The sequence below is a fragment of the Ostrinia nubilalis genome, chromosome 18, assembly GCF_963855985.1.
Source record: "Ostrinia nubilalis chromosome 18, ilOstNubi1.1, whole genome shotgun sequence".
In the NCBI taxonomy this organism is placed as follows: Eukaryota; Metazoa; Arthropoda; class Insecta; order Lepidoptera; family Crambidae; genus Ostrinia; species Ostrinia nubilalis.
Genome location: NC_087105.1, coordinates 3,126,432 through 3,144,692, shown reverse-complemented (window position 1 = coordinate 3,144,692; position 18,261 = coordinate 3,126,432). Strand labels below are relative to the sequence as shown.

Genomic DNA, 18,261 nt, shown 5'->3' with positions numbered 1-18,261 from the left:
TTAACATATTAAACATTTCATAAATGTGGAAAACGTGTTTGTATCTACTATTCATTTCTCAGTAAAATGTTGAGAATGTTATGTCATTTTTAAAGTTAGCTAGTTAACACTTCAAATTATCATCCCAATTTTATTGTCTTTCGTCTCAAACAATAAACTTTTTAGTATCCATCTCTTTGCGTTACACCGCACCGGAATCATGACTCCGAAGTTTATAACCAGCATACATTCCATCCACATAGTTGCAGATTGTTCAAACAGTTCGTATATTATTACTGGTTTTGGGAAAGGCAATTATTACTGACCATTATAACTTGACCTCCGACGTTCGTCGACCTTTCAATTTATCACACAATTTGAATAAAGAAGCGAGACTAGCTCTTGAGCCGGCGTCGTCTACAGATCATTATCAGCACAACGCTAGTTTTTAATTGAAACCTGATACATTGCTTCCATAAAATTAATATCAAAGAATGTATGTAAAAGTCACCATGTCCCGTGTTTTATGTTGATTTTGTTGTAAAGAGGCAAGATTCTGGTAGTTTCTACTAATTTTTGTGGAATCAAAATGCGCAGTTAACGGACGCATTAAGATTCTTGGAAAAAGTTTAAATAACAAGTCGGATCGGTAACGGAAACTTACAAGTAAAAAATTGTAAGTTAAATAAATTAAATCAAACTAAGAAAAATGTAATCCTAAACTTTTGTTAGTAGAAGTGCATAGTGCGGTCGATGCAGGTAGAGGTACTAAATATTCACTACTAATGATAGTTCAACACAAACTAGTTTACAAAATTAATTATCACACTGAAATTGTTTCCACCCTGTTTATTACTTTCACTTAACTTTTGATTAAATTCAAATTACCAATTGGCGATAAAATTGCAAAAATGGTAAATGTCAATATAAATGATAATGTTTCAAATTTGATCATCCCCATTTGCCATTAGGTTCGTATTGAAAATTCATAAAGTACGCACGCTGAAGGGCATTGCAAGATAAGGATGTGTGCAATTTACTTTATACGTCGACTCGATCTAGGGTTGTCAAGCAATTTACATAAAAAAATATAAACGAAATAAATTGCTCCAAAAATCACTCTAATAAGACCCAAAACTAAGCAGTCCAGGTAATAAATCATGATTCAAATAGACACAAATAGACTTACATGGTAATGCTTGTGTTATTCACACTAATATTTGCTCCTGACAGTTTAAGAACCCGCAACTACGATGTAAGTTGTCTAATAACTAAAAAATAATTTGATTGGTTTCATTGCTTCCTTGCAAACAAGTAGATTATAACAAAGAGTAAGCATGTTAAAATAAAATCATTTTTTTAAAGAAGGTGTTCCGATAAACTTAAAAGTATGACGGTACTAATACAAGAGCCCAACCAACTTATCCTTTACTCTGAAACTTATCACGAGTAAAAATAAAGTCTAGCCTGCCTAATCAACAGAACTACGGCAGAAGAAGAACAAAAACCTTTGAATAAACAACGAAAAACTTTCAGCGCTGGCAACCCTAATCAACAACTTCAAGAGGGCTGAGCAGGCAGAAATGGCCCTAACAAAGGTTTTATCGATACGTTTCCTCTTTATCGAGTCTTTACATTAGATAGGACGAAATAAAAGAATGCTAATACATCCTTACGTATTAAGTTGATTGGATCGAAATTCGTTTTCGTGATGGAATAGTAACTTAAATTTTAGTTTCGCCTATAAAAAGGACATGGTCTAGTTGGGGGAGGCCAATGCTCAGCAGTGGACGTTCTGCGGCTGAAATGATGATTATGATGACACGGTCTTATGAAAGATTTTGATCTGATGGTCCTTAGGTTTGAATCCTAGATGATTGATGCACGATAGAACAAGATTAAATAGATTATTCAGAAAAGTCTCAAAAAATATTTTACATTGTAAAATGCGTCAATATTAACGCAGTAACAAAGTGAAATAAGAATTAAACGTTTTCCAGTTTTATAGGAAAATAAATTTTTACACAAAAATGCAGTTTTGTAACATTGTAAAGTTAAGGCTGTACGTGCCACCTAAAGTGTGGCCCACAATGTTATACTTTGTTATCTCAATATCTAAGCACAGTTTGAAGTTTTGTATGTTCACAGTGAGGTAGATAATAATAAATAATAAATAAATATCTTTGGACATTTTACACTGCGCTTCTAGTCCCAAACTAAGCAAAGCTTGTACTATGGGTACTAGACAACGGATATAAACATACTTAAATACTTTTTTTTTGTAAATACATACATATTATACATAGAAAACACCCAGTCCAATACAAACAAACATGTTCATGCACACAAATGTTTGTACTGTGCGGGAATCGAACCCGCAACCTCCGGAATAGTAGTCCGTTTCGAACCACTACACCAAACGGCCGACAAAACTTACAATCTTACTGCTGCTATTATCGAAGAACTTGCAATACTTTTATATTACAAAATATGTACAGATACAATTTGATACAAATACTAATTTATTTTAAAATATTATTACCCTATACAACATACCAAATAGTATTTTACGTAAAACTTGATAATTTTTCATTTGCCATCATTCACAAACCCATTGACCATCTATCGATCATCGTACCAACTACCATGTTCTTATTGATGTCATCATTTTCCAATAGGACTCGCCATAATCTTATAGGATCTCATGGTTAACCAATTTCTTAAGTACTTTTACCGGTCATTATTTTGCTAACTACCTACTGGTTTCTTTTACACTGGCTCACGTTCTATGTATCCTGACTCCCTTTTTTACCTTGCCTTGCCATTTACATTAGCTCACAACTTTTTTATTCATTCAAAGCATCACACTCATCAGCAACTCAGTCTCTTGCTATACCTATCTATCGTATCTCCCGTGCTGTCTACCCTGGCTCCTGTACTATGTATCCTGGTTTCTTTATCATCTATCCTGCCTCGCTTGCCATCTATCCTGGCTGCAGTTTTCTTTTTCTCATAGCCTCACTCATTATTAGCCGCTTCTGGTCATTAAGGTTAATTCCTTTTTCCATTACCGATTCTTGACTTCTTATCTTTTTATTCTTCAAACGTTTCAATGTGTTCTCGTTCCAGATAGATTTTATGCAAATCCGCCTAAGTAATTGCACTATAACTTAATGCTCGTTCATTAGTATTGCGGGCTGAGATAGTTCAGCAAAATGTATGTGTTCAGTGCTAGTTAGCGGTTTGGTTATCCGACGATTTAAAACGTATGGAAATTTTTCAAGTAGCGTTTTTGTGATGGGGCATGGGGTTTTAAAGGGGGTGTAGTTTATTAAGAGACATGAAAAAGATTTTGATACTTGTATACTTTAAATGGTAAGTTTTACAGAAAAATAATGCAAGATATACAATACGTCTGTCATATAAGATTCAACTAGCTTTTTGACAAGTAAAATTTAAAAATATTCGATTCTTAAAAATATCTAATTTATATGCATGACATGCAACTAAATATAATCTCGAAACCACTAATATTAGTGTTAAAACCACAAAAGCATATTAAATTCAGTCTACCTTGAGAGCAATTTAAGTTTTTTGATAACTGTAAAATTCAAAATCATATTTTAATAACTACAAAAAGTACACGTACCCATAGATCCGAAGATGTTAATATTTTCCAACTTCTAAATATTAATAATGAAGACTTAAATGGATCTTCTGATTGCGATTTTATTGCACCTGTAAAAAGTTATTGCTCAAATTGTAATATACTTAATGACGATCATAATTATTACATTCATAAGAAATAATTACTACAATTTGGTGTTATAAAAATATTTTGAAATAACACAACTTCTGGCGTTTCGCTGCTATAAAAGGCTAAGTGAGATTGTTTATAACTTAAATCAATTTAAGTTTGAAGATGAAAATTATGAAGTTATACAATTTCTAGGTAGGTAGGTTTCTAGTTAGGTAGGGTAGGTAGCTAGTTAGTTCATTAACCAACCTAAACATGTTAAATTAGCTTGAAAAACATTATCATAATGTTCACAATCATAACGTTTTTTCTTATACTAAAAACTAATACGTAACTACTGATACTATGCACCTTGTAATTGACAAAAAAGCATTATAAAAATGACGACTTCTACTTTTAATCACATCTATCACTACACTTCAGTATTAGAAATACTCTAATCCAAAAACAGAGCCCAAAAAGCATCCATAAACTAAAGTAAATGCTTTCAAAAACGTTTCCAATTCGCATTTACGCAACATTCAATTTGCATCGGAAACAAGAGCTAAAACCGTTAAATAAAACAAACATTGATACTTCAGAACAGTAATAGAAAACTGAATTAAAAGCTGTACGGCGTCGGTAAACAGAGAGCCAAGGAAGTTTCTGTTAACACGTCCTCATTAGAGTAGGGTTTGATGAAAGGGCCTCAATAAAATTCCACCGAGCCCTCAAATGAATAGACTTGATGTAAGGCAAAGAGTACAGCCAGTTCACTTCGTACAAATTGCGGTGACACAATTGTCAAGTTACGTGCTGACTCGCTTCTGTATCTTAATGGACCAAGGAGAATGGGAAAATTACTAATTGATGTTTTTATTGTCTTTATCTGTGAGGGATTAGTAAAATGTGCAAAAAAATTGTACTCTTTATAGATTTGACTCACACTAAAATCACGCCAAATTTTAATAAGCTCAGAAGCTTAGAATAACGTTATATTGTCTACAGACAGACGCTGATTTCGATTGCAGATAAGTATCATTTCACTGAGATTGAATTTGCCGGTTTTTAAGGGATATTTTTTAACCTTAAAATTTAGGTCATAGATAAGTCTGAGCTGGCTGTTGTCTTTTGTGTTATGGCCAGGAGCACATCCTGTACTAAATTGTTTTACTGTTTCAAAGAATGACAAACCGATTTTTACTTTTTACAGCCCCCAATGGGTGGTTTGTGCCTTCACAATTGTTAGAGTTAGTTCAAAGTTCGTTCATTGTTCTATTACTAGATGGCGCCACATGCTATGTTTGTGTTTAAGTTTACATAGTTTTACCAATAGATGACACTTGTATTTTATGTGCAAAATATTAGCCCGCGGTGTCCAGATTTTTTGCCCGGCCTTTAAATATAACCGGGACGCAATAAAGATTGAATTCAGTTGACCCCAAGACAGTGTTTCATTCACTAGTAGTTAGTAGTACCCAGTCAGTGGTAGGTAGGAGTGAGTGATAGCGCCTAGGAAGTGCGCAGGGTGAGGGAATTCCACCCTCCTCTATGGGAGGGTTAAACATGGTCCTTCGAGCCGGATGCTGTGAGGAGGTACTAGCATCCTAAGGAGTGGATTCCTCCTCCACGCGAGCAGTGGACTGCTGCTGTGGGGCACCTCAGAGGTCCAGAGGAGGGCCTCAGACGGCGCTGGGCTTAGCAGGCGTGTACGTAACCGGTGCCATTTGAGGACAGAGGAGGGTCCAAGGGCAGTCCTCAGAGGCTGCAGGAGGTGAAGATCTACTTCACCTAAGAGGTCCTGAGGAGGATCTCGACGGCGCTTGGCTTGGTCGGCGCACGTCAGGTTGAGGACGGAGTGACGTCCGCGGAGCTGCCCTCCTAGCAGAGGTTGCAGGAGGTTCGGCAAGGATCGGCAGACGCGAAGCTTCAAACTTCGGCAAGTTTCGTATGAATTCGGAAATGTCATCGTGAGTAACTTCTTTTTGAGATTGACTGTCAGTGTATTTGGTGTCAGTGCGGTTTGAATTTTGACAGTCGATTTGCTTTTTAGAAGACTTTTAAATTTTTGATTTTTCGGTGACAGGTTTTGTATTTTGTTTATTCTGTTTTGTCAAATTCTTAAAATGGCGAAACGTAAAGAATGTAAAATTGAAATGGAAAATATTATTAGATTTCAGTATGATGTTTTTAAGCGTTTGAACAAACATAAAGTTAATTTCAACAAACTTTCGGAAAGTCAAATAACTAAACAGTATGTAGAAGGTAAATTGGAACTGTTGGAACAGCTGTGGGTAGAGTTTTCTTCAGGACACAAAGAGTTGATGCGTAGTGCATGTCCTGAGGAACTAGCTGATTCCTTGTATGTTAAAGAGGACTTATGTGATCAAGTAGAGGAATTGTACACTTGGTTCAAATGTGATCTAAAAACCTGTTTGTTGAAGTTGACTTCCAACATCGATTCAGATAGTACTCCGCAAGTTGTTCAGGGGAAAAGTAGTCAACTTGAATTGCCCAAAATTATTATTCCATCATTTTCGGGGAAATATTCGGAATGGCCCACATTTTGCGATTTATATAGTTCTTTGGTGCATTTCAATGAGCATTTGACAAAGGTACAGAAGTTCCATTATCTAAAGAGCTACCTTACAGGAGAAGCAGAACAACTTGTGAAGCACATATCTATAGCTGAATGTAATTATGATAGGTGTTGGCAATTGTTAGAGGAACGTTATAACAATAAGAAATTCATTTGCCAGCAAACATTAAATCGGTTCTTTAGTCAGAAAAATATTGTAAAGGAGTCAGCACATGCGCTGAAGGAATTAATTGACACAACTAATGATTGCTTGGCTACTTTGATGAATCTTGATATAAATGTAGATAGTTGGGATGTAGTTCTTGTTCATATTTTGACATCGAAGTTGGATACTGAATCTAGACGTCAGTGGGAGTTCATGATTGCGGAAACTAATACATCGGATGAACTGCCTACTTATGATCATTTCAAAGATTTTCTAACGAATCGTTACAGGGCATTGGAGTTTTTAGATTCAAAATCCACTTCGATAAATGTAAATAATGTACATAATAGAACTACTAAGTCTATGCATATTGTAAAAAATGTGCAATGTCCGTTTTGTACGGAAGGAGGGCATAAACTTAGGTATTGCAAAGAATTTGCAAGGGAGGCGGTGGAGTCTCGTCGGGAATTTGTTTTAAATAACAATGTATGTTTTAATTGTTTAGGACTCAATCATTCTGCCAAATTCTGTAAATATGTAACTAAATGCCGAATCTGCAAACGCAGACATCATTATTTGTTACACCCTCGAGGTAATGTACATAGAGGTGTAGGAAACAGAAATGCAAGTGAGGAAGTTAAAAGTTCTGGGTCTTGTTTGTCGACAGGAAATAATAATCAAGTTTTACTGCCGACTGCGGTAGTTAAAACTATGTCGACCAAGAAGGATAGCATAGAGATTAGAACATTACTTGATCAGGCCTCGGAGTCGTCTTTCGTAACTGAAGAAACAGTACGAAGACTTGGGTTGAAAAAGACTCCAATTAAAGAGCGCTTGTCAGGAATAGGTGGGGATAGTTTAGTATCCAATGCTTTTGTTGACTTGAAAATTAGTTCAAGGATTCATCCAGGGGAGAATTTAGGGGTGAGAGCTTATGTTTTAAAGTCAATAACTTCTTTATTACCATCCCATAAAATAGAACCTGTGCAATGGGCTGAAAATATGAATTTGCCATTGGCAGATCCTGGCTATCACACGCCAAATCGTATCGATTTGTTATTGGGAGTAGATGTGTTTAGTCAAGTCTTGCTAGAGGGAGTTAGGCAAAGTCCAAGCGGTACCTGTGTTGCACAAGAGACATTGTTTGGGTGGATTTTATCGGGAAATTGTACAAAGTCAACAAACAGAAATTTTAGGGCTAAGGTTAGATATAAGGATAGTAGTAAGGTTAGAAGGCAGACTGATTGAAGTAATAAAGTATTTAATATGTCTGGGTTATACTTCGAAAATATTATGCCTTCTTTCTTCTGTATTTTAAGTGTTCGTAATGGGCGATTGTCATGGTGGGCGATGTAATTAAGGACGAAGCTTAGCTCGTCCTTGGTGGGCGATTATGTTAGAGTTAGTTCAAAGTTCGTTCATTGTTCTATTACTAGATGGCGCCACATGCTATGTTTGTGTTTAAGTTTACATAGTTTTACCAATAGATGACACTTGTATTTTATGTGCAAAATATTAGCCCGCGGTGTCCAGATTTTTTGCCCGGCCTTTAAATATAACCGGGACGCAATAAAGATTGAATTCAGTTGACCTCAAGACAGTGTTTCATTCACTAGTAGTTAGTAGTACCCAGTCAGTGGTAGGTAGGAGTGAGTGATAGCGCCTAGGAAGTGCGCAGGGTGAGGGAATTCCACCCTCCTCTATGGGAGGGTTAAACAACAATAGCTGGTTGAAGTGTATCCAGATATTTCCTTGTTTCATTGTCCTTTGAAGTGGCTGTCACCATTGTAATTTGTATGGCATGGGGGAACAATAAAGAGCTTCCCGTTCAATTTTTAATGGTAGTGCGAACTTGTGAATTTTACGGTGTACGCTGGTTAGTTTGTCTTAGAGAATTTTTAAATTCTGGAAGAAATTGTGCTGTATTTTTTTTTATGCTAGACAAGGCAGGTATTTGACCGCAATCGCACCTGGTGTTAAGTGAGATGCAGTCTAGGATGGTACATATCTGCCCTGTAAGTGCCTATTCACTCTCGCCTTGAAAACGCCCGGATTTCCTACTATCCTACTAATATTATAAATGCGAAAGTTTGTGAGGTCGTATTGATGTATGTTTATTACTCTTTTACGCAAAAACTACTGAACGGATTTGATGAATTGAATTTACACGCGAACGAAGCCACGATGTTCATAATTTGGTATTTCTTATAGATAGAGCATAAAGCTCGTGCGAATAAAAGAGTTTATTCATTTTTGTAACGATTGCTAAAAGATATTACTTGAGTGGTCATACGTTATCATAGCATATGTAGGATCAATTCGTTATCAAATACCTATTAAGCATTATTCTCAAATTCTTTGGTTTACGTCCTTGAGCTTCTTAAATTTTCTTATCTTAAGTTAGGAACATAATTAAGTCAATTTATAACATCAGATAATGCTTTCGTCTGTCCATGAAAGTTTTAAGCATTAAAATGTTAAAATTCATGCATGAAGTTCCTAACTCTCTTGTCGAACAACAAACATTAAATCGACTTTGCTAATAATGTTTACGCGTTTCAATTAGCATATTCAAAAGCTCACCTTAATTGTCTTTGAATAAAACTTTCAGGAAGTTCCGGTACATGTGTGATTACGTCTCCATTCCCGAAGTACGAGCTATCGCAAACTTCGCATCTGATCTTATTACTAAAATGGACGAGTAATTTTCCACCGTCAAAGTTCCAAACGACTTAAAAGTTCGCTCTATATTTAATGAATCAACGTTAACCATACGATAGCGTTCCCCTTTGAGTCATAGATAAGTCTGAGCTGGCTGTTGTCTTTTGTGTTATGGCCAGGAGCACATCCTGTACTAAATTGTTTTACTGTTTCAAAGAATGACAAACCGATTTTTACTTTTTACAGCCCCCAATGGGTGGTTTGTGCCTTCACAATAGCTGGTTGAAGTGTATCCAGATATTTCCTTGTTTCATTGTCCTTTGAAGTGGCTGTCACCATTGTAATTTGTATGGCATGGGGGAACAATAAAGAGCTTCCCGTTCAATTTTTAATGGTAGTGCGAACTTGTGAATTTTACGGTGTACGCTGGTTAGTTTGTCTTAGAGAATTTTTAAATTCTGGAAGAAATTGTGCTGTATTTTTTTTTATGCTAGACAAGGCAGGTATTTGACCGCAATCGCACCTGGTGTTAAGTGAGATGCAGTCTAGGATGGTACATATCTGCCCTGTAAGTGCCTATTCACTCTCGCCTTGAAAACGCCCGGATTTCCTACTATCCTACTAATATTATAAATGCGAAAGTTTGTGAGGTCGTATTGATGTATGTTTATTACTCTTTTACGCAAAAACTACTGAACGGATTTGATGAATTGAATTTACACGCGAACGAAGCCACGATGTTCATAATTTGGTATTTCTTATAGATAGAGCATAAAGCTCGTGCGAATAAAAGAGTTTATTCATTTTTGTAACGATTGCTAAAAGATATTACTTGAGTGGTCATACGTTATCATAGCATATGTAGGATCAATTCGTTATCAAATACCTATTAAGCATTATTCTCAAATTCTTTGGTTTACGTCCTTGAGCTTCTTAAATTTTCTTATCTTAAGTTAGGAACATAATTAAGTCAATTTATAACATCAGATAATGCTTTCGTCTGTCCATGAAAGTTTTAAGCATTAAAATGTTAAAATTCATGCATGAAGTTCCTAACTCTCTTGTCGAACAACAAACATTAAATCGACTTTGCTAATAATGTTTACGCGTTTCAATTAGCATATTCAAAAGCTCACCTTAATTGTCTTTGAATAAAACTTTCAGGAAGTTCCGGTACATGTGTGATTACGTCTCCATTCCCGAAGTACGAGCTATCGCAAACTTCGCATCTGATCTTATTACTAAAATGGACGAGTAATTTTCCACCGTCAAAGTTCCAAACGACTTAAAAGTTCGCTCTATATTTAATGAATCAACGTTAACCATACGATAGCGTTCCCCTTTGAGCTTGTTTTCATGGCAATACCTTTTGCGGGATCCAGTTTTGCAGGTTCTCCCAAAACTGGACTCTCGTATGGACACACATTTATGAGTGTTTATCGCCCGTATTCACAAACATTACTATGAGGTCTCACAGTGCGCGTGTAACACATGAACCAATCACAGAGCTCTATTCAACGCTGTGCGTTCGATTTGCTGCAGAGCAAGAGCAGAGCAAGAAGCAAGCATCGTTTGTGAATCGTTCGTTCGTTCGTTCGTTTCAGCCGAAAGACGTCCACTGCTGGACAAAGGCCTCCCCCTCGTTTGTGAATATTATGTGCATTCAATTCGATCTGATTTTTGTGGGGCATTAAAACACGAATTCTACTAGCTATATAGGATCCTGCAAAAAAACGGGAGGTCTCTGTGAGAACAAAACCTTACGGTCCTTTTTTAATTTTGCCACTTTTTATGGCTCTCGCTAGAGCAGATTCAGTTCAATGTTCAGGCTAAAATTCGTTGTTAGATTTTAATATACGAAGATATTAGGGAGATTGCCTCAACTCGTGTCGACCGCAGTGACATGATGACCGAACTTTTTTAATAAAATAGTATCTACGGAACAGAAGGTGCCTTTACGATATCATCAGCACTTCTACGACTTAGCAATAGTAATTCCACTTTACTGCCAATTTGTTTTTGAAACTTCACTCAATCGCGCGTTAAATATTTACAATATATCATTCATTTACGACCATAATTGCTTACGGTTACGTCAGAATTTCTCTTTAAAGTTGTTTATGGCGGTCATAATTTAATCAGGATTGAAATATAATGCGAGGGAAATTTCGAATAGAGGCAGCGGACCATAAACTGGGCTTTACGACAAATTCTGTTCAATATTTATGTCATAAATCATGGTACGGTCTGTTTTTCTGAAACAACGGAAGTTTGGACAACGAGGTGAATACATCAATCAGACATTTTAATTTTTGACGGACATTTCCTAAAATAGATTTTCCCGGTTTTCAATAACATTACCTCACCCAATCTGTTTGGAAAACGACAATAGAACGCGTATAATATAAGCAGATTAACTATGTAAAATAGCAATAAAAGACATGTCTAAGCCCGTTGACAATAAAATCAAACCAGCAGCTACAATAGGAACTCCAAATAAAATATCTAAAGACGGCTTCTTCGAAATAGCTCCCAAACATACGGCAACAGAAACTTATCCCAATGTTTATGGCGTGAGACCCGAATCAAATGGGGTTATGATTCCCCATCAATCAAACCAAATGTCTTCAAGATCAAAGGCCTGTATATAGGCCGTATACAGTTTACACGATTTAGTAAACATTTTTAGATTTCTCTGTAAATATTTCTCGCTGAATATTAGCTGAAACGTTTACGGGCGGAAATGTTAAGTATTGACAGTAAAATTGTAGAACTGTTTGTATTATTTAATATTGTTTGGACTACAAACGTTTAATGCTTCGTTTTTATGCACAATTTATATCATAACACACTTAACTGCTACACTCGTAATCATCAAACTATCGTAGTTAAATTTTACTAAAAGTACTACCTACTCGTATACAGTGTGAGTCACGTTAAAGTGTACATATGGAAATAAATGAAACTAGACCTATTTTTATCGACAAAAAAGAGGTCAAAAAATTTTTGAGATTTTTTTTTAATTTTTTATCGAATTTTTTTTCTTCCAATTACTTATTGTAAAGAAAACGTCATAACTTTTAAACTATGCGGTATATCCTGATAAAATAATAACAGTAATAATGCTAAATAACAGGCGATACTAAAAAATACATAAAATATACAAAAAAAGGCCAAAAAATAATAAAAAATAATACTTTTTGAAAAAAATTTGCTAAAAAAATTGTGTTTTTTTGGTTATTTGATAAATTTCTCCAAAAAATGCCCCTATAACCGGTGGCTTTTATTACTTTTTATTATTCTGTATCGTATTACCTTCGTAAAACCAAAAATCGCATGTCTCTATCCCTATCACAACGTTTGCAATGATTGTTTGAACTAAGCCTCTCCGGGCACGCCATTCAACGCTTCGTTGACAACGAAACTGAAAATGGCTCTAGATTTGTAATTTTGATAAAAACAAGTTAGATTTCAAATAAAAACAAAAGATTTCGAAGTAAAATAAGCATTTTAGTTAAAATTAAAATTGTCTCTACCTGTAGCGGAGAATAATGTTGTGGCAGGCCTTTGTTCAAACGATCATAGCAAATGTTGTGATAGGGATAGAGACATGCGATTTTTGGTTTTACAAAGATAATACGATAGAGAATAATACAAAGTAATAAAAACCACCTACTATAGGGGCATTTTTTTGAAAAATTTATCAAATAACCAAAAAAATACGAATTTTTAAGCAGATTTTTTTCAAAAAGTCTCATTTTTTATTATTTGTTGGCATTTTCTGGGTATTTTATGTATTTTTTCAGTATTGCCTGTTATTTAGCATTATTACTGTTTTTATTTTATCAGGATATACCTCTTAGTTTAAAAGTTATTACGTTTTCTTTACAATAAGTAATTGGAAGAAAAAAAAATCGATAAAAAATTTAAAAAAAATCTCAAAAAAATTTTGACCTCTTTTTTGTCGATAAAAATAGGTATAGTTTTATCTATTTTCATATGTACACTTTAACGTGACTCACACTGTATGTTTCCAAACTAATCCGTCGTGCATGCAATTATTATAAGAGTCTAATAAGAAAAGTAAATAAAATGGGTCATCAAAAACTCAACCATTAAAACAAAATTTTCTATTTTCTTTAGATAATTAAACTGATAATCACTCTCCCATTAAAGGACAAGTTACAATTTCCTTTCAAGCGTGTGAACCTCCATGATTCGATTCAGAATGTCGAAACGTTACTCAATCCGATACTAAAGCCGCAAATTAGTCTTCAAATATTCGAAGAACCCCAAGTAAGAAGGGTAATTCTACATTTCACTCAATATGGGACTAATCCGAGCCATCTGGGAATCTGCTCGACGATCTTACTGAGGTCTCGTTTGAAATTCAAGAAACTGTAAGGAAGACATTAGTTGAATTAGAAGTACATGTTGGTTCATTACTTGCGGGACTCATAAACTTTAGTAGCGATTTAATGGTAATAGAAAATGGGATATTTATGGCTTGGGCTTTACGAGAGGAAATGTAGAAGATTGATGGTGATCGTTTGATTGTAGGGATTAGTAAGATTATTGGGCGTTTAGATAAAACTATTTGGGAGTGGAATTCTTTAATCTTTTGACTTCGTGTATTTGGAAATTAAGATTAAGAAACAAAAGTCGTTAAGTTGATCTTGATCAGATAAGATAAGAATCTTATAAGTGTTTATGTTCCTGATAAATTTCTAATAAGATATTTCAAACTCGACCGAACAATTGAGTTACAACTTCGGATTAAAACTTAACCGTTCGTAGCTGGTCATCGGAAACTTCATCGTCACAAATCAGCCGCTCAGCAAAACCTCGTAACGACTGTGTCCCAAATTTTAATGAATCGCCATGAAGGTTTAAGTTAAAGGCTGAATGCGATCAGCTGATTCTATCTAATGAGGGAAGCGAAGTTGAAGTCATTATCTCCGAAGGCTTTATCTAGGAGGCACATGTCGGGCTTATCGTAGCTAGTCAATGGGTATGTGGAAATGAACTAGGATATAGCGCAACTAATCTATTGTGCAATTATTAGTCTAATAATTAAAGCCTAATCCTAATTGGAAATTACATTAAAAATTCAAAGCCAATATTTTAAGTACTTTATAATAAGAAAAAGGAATGTGAAATAAAAAGTCCTATTGGATTTTTTGCGAAATCAGAATACACCCACTTATAAAAGATATACATTCATGTATTACCTTCTATTTATTAAAACCAGACCTTGCTTAAACCCTTTTAGTAATCCTTCATTCGCATTGAAAACCTTATTTCCACACTTCCAACTACTCCTTAGAAATCCTTCTCAAACTTTTCTCCAGGTAGAATTTTCAACGAGATCCATTTCTTCGCTATTACCAAGTTAAAATATATTCGAGTTAGATTTATATGGAGCTGCCTTGCTGTCGGTGAAGTCGTGCCAGATCTTCCAGTTAGGATAAATGTAGCGACACGTTCTGAATAACATTAAGTTACTTATTTCGAAGTTGGTTTGATCAAGCCCGATTACACAGGCCCGGTGAGAATTTAAATCCGATATAGAAACCTTGAATTATTGCACTCAGTCTTAAACGCGCGGATGATTTAATATTCCCACACTTTAGAATTCTGTTTTATCAATCTCACTCAGCATAAATATACGAGGCAAAGCAGTTCCGTGACTGGCCGGCAGACAATACAAAATAAACTTACAAAGTCATCCCTGGATGGAGCTTGTAGAAATATTCTTTGATCGAATTAGTATGTTCTATGTACTATTCTAGTACCAAAGCGTTATTGTTTTATCAGAAAGTCTTTCTTCGCCCTCAGAAAGAGGGAATAAAATACGATGAAAAATCCACGCCTCGAAACGAACACAAGAAGCCTACGACGGCCTCCTTTATTTATTTTTCATTTTTCATCCACCAAACTCTAATGATCTTTAATGAAAAGAAACCGATACAGCCGCCATTTTTTCTCTTTTTACTTTGAGATGTTTCGTTTCAACGCGGTGGACCTATTATTTATAGTTGAGTGCTTTTGAATAAAAATAACTAGGATTTTTAAAGACCTTTGAAGTTGTAACTACCCAGTAAACCGAAGAATTTCTGTATGAAGAACTTTTCTCAAAATGAACTTCTAGAATAATCTTAATCGGGTGTTAGATTAATAATTCAAATTGAATTAGCATTTCAATTTATTTGCATCCAAGTACCTATACGAGATTAGATAAAATGAAGTTGTAATAACACGAATATTTTAATATTCTTATTAGAGTAGGTATCATCATCATCAATTTATTATTATCCCAAATTCAACTATGACTAGCTTATTGGAAATCTCTTTAGTCTACACTGCAATAGGACAACCCAACTTATTTACCAAATTGAATAGGTATTCTAGTCTGTTCATTATTACCAAAAGTAAGGTAAGGCTAGGTTTTTATCGCTGCACTAGCACTAAATAAACACCTAATGAGATCACTAATCACAAGGTTGTAAGTTGTCCCAAAAACTGTGCATACAAGACAGTGTCTTGTTAAAGAAAAAGTAATGACCACGTTACCTTTTAAACGTGGCACATCCATCACATACGTCGGTCAGTCGTCCGAGCGGAGCATTTGTTAAATTTGTTCGGCTCGTAGGCGAATACCTTTTATGATGAATCTACCGAGCATCCGTGACGTCATTTTTATCAGCATTCACTGATAAAATTCTCGACAGCTGAAGTTTTGGAATGTCTAAGCGTACACAGTGAGTAATGGTTGTTGGTAGATGTTCTTAAATAGTTAGTTAGGATTATTTTGGAGCACATTATTTATCCTTCACCTTTCCTGTCAACATTGTGGCACGGTGTTGTGGGTACGATGATTTGTAACGACGACGGTATTTCAAGCCAAACAGTTGGACTTCTTAGTAGATTTTAGGAGTAATTTCATTTTCCAAAAAAATATAGTCTTATAATAATTTATTATACTCTTGAGTATGTCAACCTGATGAGTCTGTTAATGAACGTAATCTAGAACGGATTATCGCAATAAAATAAAATTATATGTGTAGGACATTACATTATTTTAAAAATAATAATTATTTATCCTTGTCACAGGTATTATAACGTTAAGCACATAAATGTAGCTCTTTTTATACCAATTTGATGTTTCATAAGAATAAGTATTATAAATAAGTTTTATTTTCTAATTGGAAATTACAACCCTAAGTAAGTGATACCCCACTTCTTGCTTGATACAATAATGTTACGTGTGTTTACTGTTTACCCATTAATTAATTTAGTCTAACTACTTTACACCTTAAAATGTGTTTATTTCATTCACCTAATTAGGTACTGATCCTATTAGCTTCTTATTGATTCTTGAATTCAATAACAAACAAGCTTTTAAAACTCCACCATTGATTCTTTTGATCAGATATTATATTCAACAAAATAAAGATAAAATATTAATCAGCTTCTCTAATAATACTGAAACAGTATCTGCTCAAATAGCACCCATGTCAGTTCTTTTCAACTCAAAGGGCTTTCAAGCTCGTTCTAAGAATCGCGGAAAATGTTTGACGTTCATAAAATAAAGAAGAAATTTCTTCAATAGAAAAATGTACGTAAACTTACTTGTTAATTTATCATTTCTCGTCGGAGATCCTTTGGAGTGGCTCATTTACACTTATCACCTTAACTTATATTGTTATCAGTATTTTGATTGTCCACAGATCAGATCGACTGAAATAATTAAAACTTTGAGTAATTGTGCCGCTTTAACGGTCAATTTCTTAGCAAGATCTGTTTTCACCATTGCATTTCTATCTATAGTTTTATCTTTATCAATAATATTTATTATCTTTCATCCTGCAACCTTTTCAATCTCAAAATAATAATCATTCATAAACCAGAAATTCAATCAAATAGAAATCGACATAAACAATAACAATTTAATGATTTTGCTTGTACCGGTATTGTCCAACCCACGTAAACTAAATCATAACATATAAATGGAAGTAATTAATGGACAAAAAGGTTAGCCCAATCACAAACAATACTCTATTGTTATAATGAATTGTTTGTAACGTGTTCATCCCAAAACCGCCCGATCATTGTTGGCTTTTATTACGCCCACATATTTTAAATAATGAAACACAAATTAAATTAATTATTACAGAACTTGCACCATCATTTGTTCAGGCCCTGATACTAAAGGAGCCTTATTAATATTCAAATCTTAATATTCTCCTTTCTCATTAATATCGAATAAGCGGCAAAGCAAATCTTCAGAATTCTCAATAACATCGCCCGCCACAGGCATATTAATAATCATAACATTTCTGCGAAATCATTTCATGTTTCCGCTACGAAGTTACATTTGTCCATTAAATTGTTGTCAGACAACGTTGCAGATCTAACACCCGATGGGGCAGATGTGTTTACTTTTGACAATCAAACAGATCTTGCTGCATTAGCCACATCCGTAGTTGCAACACAACTGACCGTTAAAACGACGAGCACTTTCACGTTGTCCACACTTTGACACAGCACAGTTGAAATCCTCTAAATTTTAGGCACTATCTAGAAACAAACATCCCTGTAGAGATACCGAGCGATGTTACGAGCGCGGGAATGAGGCCGAGAGCGATACGCTTCCTCCGACAGTTGGGAAGCGACTGAACTGAAATCATGTTTAGCTACGAGCCACACCGGCTATTGCATCCGAGAATAAACGAAAACGGCCGAATGTAATTTTGAGCTGCGAGCGAGACGGGTGGAACTTTTTAACGGGATGAGAGGGACGGATAAACAGGTGGGGTGGGAGTTAGCTGCATCAAGCGTAGGGGTTTTGTCTATGCAGGTTGGAGATTGAGAGTGCATTCGTGTTCGAGGCGCCTTTATGCCCGGCGGCGCGAGCGAGCTATCATTTGGGACTATTAATGAATTGATGACTTAACTGACCCGAATTGCGGTCAATTTTATTTAATTGTTGAAGAAGATAAAGCAATTTATGATAGAGTTGTCGGATAATGAACTTAGAGGTTGGTGCGGCAATAGAACGGATTAAAGGTCCTAAAATAAAGATGTTCATCAAAACAAGTCGAGTAAGTTGCCGTTCCCAAGAAAAAGGGTCTATTGATG

At 35.2% G+C, this 18,261-nt stretch overlaps 1 protein-coding gene across 1 annotated transcript in view; it reads right to left on the bottom strand.

The window, feature by feature from the left end:
- The window catches only part of LOC135080505 (uncharacterized), a 206,286-nt gene extending 188,478 nt beyond the window's left edge, over positions 1–17,808 (bottom strand). The window contains exons 1-2 of the mRNA XM_063975140.1: positions 17,623–17,808; positions 16,753–16,860 (exon numbers count right to left, since the gene is read on the bottom strand). The gene's annotated coding sequence lies outside the window, so the exon portion shown is untranslated. The remainder of the gene's footprint in view (positions 1–16,752; positions 16,861–17,622) is intronic.
- Between the last annotated feature and the right edge of the window lie 453 nt (positions 17,809–18,261).